Genomic DNA, 8,219 nt, shown 5'->3' on the forward strand with positions numbered 1-8,219 from the left:
TTTATCGAATTTCGATTTCATTATAATGTAGAAGAGACAAATTCTCTTTGTCATAAGATCCAATTGATGGTATCCTTGTTACCATTTATATGGAATTGATTCATCAGGAGGTGTTGCCTAGCAATTAATCTAATGTAAAATCTGTCACTTGATTACAATATCTCACAACTCACAAGTGTTTTCATGCTAGCTAGTTCTACATAAAATCATCAAGGTATAGTACACAAACTTTTTTCTAACATTAATCTGAAAATGAAACACATGATGCTGTCGATGATCAGGTCATGAATTAATACTTAGTGTATGTTTGTGAGAGGCAGAGACTGATATAAGCAAAGAGAAAAATGTGACATAAAAATAGTAATGTCATATTTTTGGTTTTGATTATTAACAATAATCTATGATAACTGGTTATGAACTATATATATAGAGAGAGATAATTCCTTGACTAAGCAGAAGTATTTCCCATTCGAAACAAACTAATAAGTAAATATTCAAGCAGAAAGAGGCATGACAACGGGGACATTAACGGGAAATTCATGAATCTCATGAGTCCAGGGATTTGTCTCCATAGCAGGATTAATAGTCTTCAGAGCATGCCAAACAACACTATTGCACTTGAAACCTTACCCGAAACCAATTTGCCATGCTCGGTCACCCTTGTTTATCCTACCTTTGGCCTCAGAGTAGGCCAATTCGTACCACACTGAGCTACTCGATGTGTTTCCAAACCTGTAAAGGGTCATTCTTGAGGGCTCCATATGCCATTCTGTGAGCTCAAGATTCTTCTCCATCTCATCCAATACTGCTCTTCCTCCAGCATGAATGAAGAAATGTTCAAATGCTAGCTTGAAGTCCGGTATATATGGCTTGATATTCTTCAATTTGAAGATTTTCCTAGCAATTAAGTATCCAAAATATAGAAGTTGTTCTGAAATAGGAAGGACCAATGGCCCTAGAGTCGTTATATTGGATTTGAGAGTCTCTCCAGCTACGACCATTAGGCCTTTTGAGAGCGACACACCAATATTCCCATCTACATCTTGTTCTTGATATATAGTTTTGAAAGATCTGTCATCGGCTCCTTTATGTGTACGCACAACGTGCATAAGTTTATATTTGGAACAACGAGAGTCTGAGAAGCGGTTGGAGAGGAGAATGGCGGCGGCACCCATACGAAAAAGACAGTTTGTTACAAGCTTTGATCTATCCTTTCCAAGATAATAACCACAATGGATGCTTTCTGTGCTAACTACCATCGCATAGGCACTCACTTGTGTCTGTTTTACCATTTTCATCAGAAAATATAGTTATCGGGTGGTCATAAAATTAAATCTCTTATTATTCTTCTTTACTGATCAATGCGTCATATATATCCGATCCGTCCAACTTTTACAAAGTTTTAATTTGGTCAATTGGTTTTGTTCCATTACATATTTGTTTTTACTTTTTTTTAACAAGAAATATTTAGTTTTACACATACGAAAAATCTGAAAGTAACTCACAAGAGATATTTGTAGGGTAATTTTCGTTTTGGTCCGATGACATAAAGTTTTTAATAATAGTAATACTAAATAAAATGGATCAAAATAATTTGAAGCTCTAAAAAAAAATGTTCATGCAGCAAAATGAGACTTTAATTATATATCAAAAGAAAATGATTAAAGAAAAAAAGAGGTATGGAATTAAATTTTTTAATTATTTAAAAAAGTGCATGTTATAAATCATTTGAATTGGTCATTTTTGACATATTAAAAACATGCAATAATTTAACTCGTTTCTAGCCATTGATTTTGTTGGGTGTTTGGTCTGATTTTTCTAAAATAATTGGGTTTTTCTTTTAAAAAACACGAAGTCTTATTTGCTAGTCTTTTTTCTTGTAGGAAAAGATTTATGACTCTATATAATAGAGGTTTGTTCCTTCTAACTTGGTAACATTCACAATATAGTCCTAGGGACTTTGAGAGTTTGGTTTAGGGAAAGAAACGGTGAGACACAAGGGTTACGTTAGCACTAGTGTAAACCTCTTTTTATTTCGAGTGAATTATGTGAGGTTATTTCTCTCGATATTTTGTATTCTCTTTTATATAGTAGATTGTCCATCTCCTCTTGTGGATATAGATCGATTGACCGAACCACGTTAAATGTTTGTGTCTCTTTTGGTATATTTCTCGTTTATCTTATTACTCATGGTCTTTCGAGGTTTGTTTTGCTACCTTCCGCATGACACGATTATTTCCGTCCTAACAAATTTATGATCAGGAGGGTTTATTGTCCCATTTAAAATATGAAGATAGTATAATTTCTCAAATCTGTTAGTTCGATGAATGAATCTCTTTACTTATAAATGTTAAGGGGGTAAAGTGAACTTTACTCGAAAGGAAAAAAAAGCATTTGACGGACCTGCAATAGCCGGTTTGCAAGGTCTATAGAAATGAGTCCAGCACTGCAACCCATGCCACTGATATTATAAGTGAGGACATCCACTCCAAACTTGTAATGATTGACTATCATGGCTGATAAAGATGGAGTTGGATTATACAGCCCAATGTTCACTATGATTATCCCAATATCACGAGCCTTCACTTTTGTTTTCGCCAATAAATCGTCTATGGCTCCAAATATGACATTTTCTGTTTCCTTCCTAGACTCTTCAAACGTCAATAACTTTTCAGGGAGCCTTCTGATGCTCTCTGGAATATAAGTCTTGTCACTATAACCACTTCTCTCCAATACTTTCTTTTGTAAATGTACAGCCTCATCATCAAAAGTTGATGACATTATGTCTAAGAGTTGTTGTTTGCTCATCATATCCACCTCATCTGGCTTGTAACATGCAAAATCGACCAAATAAACGTTTCTTGTACGAATCCTGAAGTAGAGCGTGGCCAAGAAAACAATAATAATAATAATTTGCCAGGCTTTCAACATGGGAATAATATGGTTGTTCAAGTCTTCCAAGGTTGTAAGGGTTAAAAGGTAAAATCCTAAAGCAGATATGGCTGGAATGATAAAGAGGTAAGGTGTGTGAGAGATTAGAAAATGGAATCCAAGTTTTAAGTTTTTAAGACTGAAGAAATTGGATGCTACATTTAGTGCCATTGCAATTGAAAGGATATGGAGGAAATGAAAATTTGATGTCTCTATTTTAAAAGTTGTCAAAGGAACTGTTTTAACGTAACTAACAACTAAAATCTCATGACCCAAATATTACTTGACTTCGAATTATTTTCAGCAACTATTTTATTCACTTTTCTGATATTTTACTAGATTCAGTTTTATTATTAAGCCTCGTTTGCTTTCAAAAATCGTGGCGTTCGCATGGCTAAAATGCTAGCGTTGGGCACATAATGATATGAGGTTTTGAATTTTGTGGGAAGAATTATAAGGTGTCCAATCTAGCTAGTTGAAACAGCCAGGGAGGACAAAGCTATATAATTGTTGCTAGGCGATTCAATTGAAACCCCTCGCTGGATAATTATAATGTCACATAGGGCAAAATGATTTCTTAAGTTATTTATAAACTGTTGCATATTCATTACTATATGATATTTATTCTACTTTCTTTATTTTTTTCAATTCAATCACCGTCGAGATCTTCAATTAACTCCTTAGAAAGACTAGCAAGCATTGAGAAAAATAAAAGATTGGAAAATTAGCTTCTTTTTTTTTTTATACCAGAAAACATTCGCACGGGAGTGTTCACCTCCAGTATGATGGGGGGTTTGGCAAACCTTACCTTCTTTTTCATCTTAGAATACAAAAAATATCATAATAAAGTTTATGATCAAAAAAGGATCTTAAGATAATAACCTACCATGTTATGCATCTAAATAGAACACCTAAAATGTAACACACAGAAGAAACAAGAGATATCCCATGTGATGAATCAATAATTGTACATGATGTAATAGTTGTACGCCCAAAATTGTTAAAAGTTTAAAACCTTAATGCAACTCTAGCTGGACTTGGGGGAAAATTACACGGACAAGCATGCATATACTAGTTATTAGTTAACTTAGCTATAGTTTAATTAAATTATCATTCGTTGCTAACTTACAATCATAATTAGATGGTCCACGTCGAGAATTTGTATAATAGTTGTATAAATTCAAAATTTGTATAATTCGGTTTCTAATTGTATAAATTCAGAATTTTTTTAATTTTATAAATTCAGAATTTGTATATGCTTACCCTAATTTGTATATAATTATCATGTTGATACATTTGATTTGTATAAGTTCTGAAAAATTCTTAAATTTATAAATATAGAATTTGTATATACTTACCCTATTTGTATATTGGCAACGAATTATACAAATCAAAATATCCATAGCAAACGAAATTATAGCTATGGAGCATAATTAAGCAAACGGTAGCTAAGGACCATAATTAAAATACTTATACTAAGAGCCCGTTTGGATTGACTTATAAGTTACTTATAAGCTGTTTTCAGTTTTTTTGAGTGTTTGACTTGCCAACTTAAAGTCATTTTGTGCTTAAAATAAGCCCTACTAAATAATTGAGTTTGTTTGGATGAACTTATTTTAAGCAACTTATAAGTTGAAAACAGCTTATAAGTCAAAAAAAAAAGTTAAATTGCACCTACTTATTTTTTTTAACTTATAAACAATTTTTAACTTATATATTAATTAAAATAAGTCCATCCAAATATGCTCTAACTATTTGTAAAATTTTCTTCTTATAATGTCCTTAGTGGGCTAGAAGAGGCTACAAAACTTGGTATGTAAAAGCATTTATATCGCTATTTGTAACACATTTTTTTTCATCCGATATTATATAGGTTGATAGTTTAAATATATTTCAATAGAGTAGTTCCATCGGCCAACTGTAATAGGTTTGATAACCCTTCCTAATCACAACTAAAATCCTAGCATGATTGCATAATATATAAGTTAAGGGTGTTAAGTGGGGCGGGCCGAGTCAGACCAGCCCACCTTTTTTGTAGATCACCAGGGTATCGGGCTGGGCCGGTTTGAACAGTGGAAAAATTATTTAAAGTCCGACTCATTAAAGGTATAGGCTTTGGGCTTATTGGGCTGGATTGGGCCCGTTGGGCTTGACTCTTTTTCGGTTAGGTATTCGAAAATTTGAGTCAATCATCAATATAGTGTATCGTTATCTAATTAATTTAGAAATAATTATAACAATTTATATACTCACAATATACTATCTATTATAGTGATATACTTACATTATATATACTTACAATATCTAATATAATCACAATATACTATCTATTATAATAATATACTCACAATATAGTACCTATTAGTATGTATATACTTACATTATACTATATATATGTACTATGTATATCAAGTATACTAAGATTATACTATCTATTATAGTGATATATCTTATATATATATATATATATATATATACACACTAATGTTACATATTATATATACTTACAATGTATATCTAGAAGGAGAGCGTTGGAGTAACTGGTAAAGTTGTTGCCATGTGATTAGGAGGTCACGGGTTCAAGCCTTGGAAACAGCCTCTGGACAGAAATGCAATGTAAGGCTGCGTACAATAGACCCTTGTGGTCAGACCCTTCTCCGGACCCCGCGCATAGCGAGAGTTTTAGTGCACCGGGCTGCCCTTTTTTACAATGTATAGCTAATATATTCACAATATACTATCTATTAGTATGTATATATTTACATTATACTATATATACGTACTATGTATATCATGTATACTAACGTTATGCTATCTATTATGGTGATATACTTACATTGTATATACTTACAATGTATAGTTAATATACTCACAATATACTATCTATTAGTATATATATATACTTATGTTATAATATATATACCTACAATGTACATCTAATATACTCACAATATTCTATCTATTACTTATATTATATATTATATATACTTACAATGTATAACAACTATACACATAATATACTATTTATTATAATAATATTTTTTTAAATATTAAAATCTTATAGTGACTACAAATTTATTTTTCCTTAGATGATTATGTAAAGTAAAAATAATTATTTAATTGAATGACACAAAATTTGTAGGGAGAAAAATTAAGAAATGCAAAGACTTTGACTTTATTAATATATTGATAAAATTCAAAATATACAAGTTACAAACTTACAACTAGTTGTATATAATAAATTGTAACTTCTATATATTTCGAATCATTTTTTCTAATTCATCTGTATTAACATTAGCAGGAATTGACTCATAATTTTCAAAATCAGCTAATTCATAATTTGGACTAGCTCGTGTCGAAGGATCTCCAATTGACATTATTGCTTCAAGTTCTTCGTCTTCTTTCGTATCTTTTATTCTTCCTTTATTCTTATGCTCTGATCTAATCCAATCTCTGAGGCAAACTAAAACATTCATGTCATTGCTCCCCAAAGAGTGTCGATTGTCTCCGATCTGCTATCTTCCTTAACTAAATGTGCTCTCCGATGCAACAGTTGACATTGGAACATTTAGCACATCCCTAGCTATGATTGATAGTATTGGATAATTTTTTCATTGTTCTTCCACCATTTCAGTGTAGTGAAACTTTTTCATCATAGGTCTCTAGAGCCTGTCTCAAATAATAATTAAGTTCGTTCCGATTTATGCTCCGTTGTGATGTAGGTTGTATTCTATTCCAAATAGATAAATTAGAAAAACCATGGGCAAGCATACCACGTGCCTGCCTTTTAGAAGATGATGGTTCGTCAAAAGGACGAGATAGAGGAACAGTATGAGTAGGGGTAACATTATCAATTAAATTGATATAATGATTATATAATATTTGAATATGATTACTTGTATCACTCATCGCCTTAAACATAGTAGGATCTTCATCTTTTTCAATTTCTATAAAAGTATATAAAAGGCGAACACATTCAGACATAGTATTAAATTTCATATACGGATTTAATATAGCACCAACTAAATAAAGAGGAGGAATAGAAAAAAAAAATTAAATTTTTCTATCATTTCAGCAACATCTTTGTAATCAACTTTCTTTTTATATTCCATAAGCAATACAGAAATTTCGGCTAAATAAGCTAAAATATTGGAACAGTAAGATAATAAGCATCGAAAAATTCAAGAGTAGCCAAATAAAAGTTTTCTAAAAACACAACAACATCATTAATTTTAGTCCAATTAGATTCTTCCAACATGACTTCGAGAAATTTATATGCATATTGATTAAAAGTTGTTAGTTATAAGAATTTTATAAATATTACAAGTCTTTAAAAAATCATAAGTCGAATTTCACCTAGTCTTAATTTCTTCGGGCATTAATCTATGTCTAAGATTATTTTCCTCGCATTTTCTTTTAAATTCTTTTAAGTCTAGCTTTTCTATTATTTCCTTGAATAAAATCAACTGCATGCCTAATTTTTTTCAATTGTTGGCTCAAAAAAATAAAGTCCATCTTTAACAGTTAAATTATATATATGACAAACACATCTAATATAAAAAATATTATCTAAAGAGTGGGGGGGCTCAGTTTTCAAAAAATTAATAGCAGCAGTGTTGTTAGATGCATTATCAAAAGAAATACATAAAATTTTGTGTTCAAAATCATAATATTTTGCAATCATTGATATAGAATCAGAAATAAATTGTGCATTATGTTTTTAGTATTTATCATATTGTTAAATACGTTTTTGCATAATAAAATTACTATCTATCCAATGACAAGTAATAGTTAAATAATTATTTTTATTTATAGCATGACCAAAATCAGAAGTAAGTGAAACTCTACATGAAAGATTTGTTAATAACCAACGTAAATAATATGCGTATTGTGCATGAAGTCCAAAATATCTGATCGACAAGTACTTCTAGGAATACCGTTAAACATAAGATTATAAATTGATTGTATATAATGAATAAAAACATCAGAAGAAGCAAATGAAAAAGGTAGACAACCCACAACTATCATTTTCGCTATCTCTTCACGATTCCTCATTTTATTATACGTCTCCGTTAATTTTCCGGTCCGTGAGTTTATTCTACCTTGAACTGGCCAGTAGCACCCCCTATTCGTTCTTTCCAACTAGGATGCTCATTGTCTAGATGTCTAGTCAATTGGCCCGTTTCACCTACCCGTTCTATCTATATTACCCACGGTCTTATGCTCGAAATTTGTTTGACACTCTTTACATTGAACTTTAGTTGTTTCGGCTATGCGTTCAAAATAAT

General features: G+C 31.2%; 1 pseudogene; it reads right to left on the bottom strand.

The window, feature by feature from the left end:
• Positions 1–451: 451 nt before the first annotated feature.
• Positions 452–3,102, bottom strand: LOC129900431 (3-ketoacyl-CoA synthase 2-like; annotated as a pseudogene).
• Between the last annotated feature and the right edge of the window lie 5,117 nt (positions 3,103–8,219).

This window comes from Solanum dulcamara, chromosome 8, assembly GCF_947179165.1.
Source record: "Solanum dulcamara chromosome 8, daSolDulc1.2, whole genome shotgun sequence".
In the NCBI taxonomy this organism is placed as follows: Eukaryota; Viridiplantae; Streptophyta; class Magnoliopsida; order Solanales; family Solanaceae; genus Solanum; species Solanum dulcamara.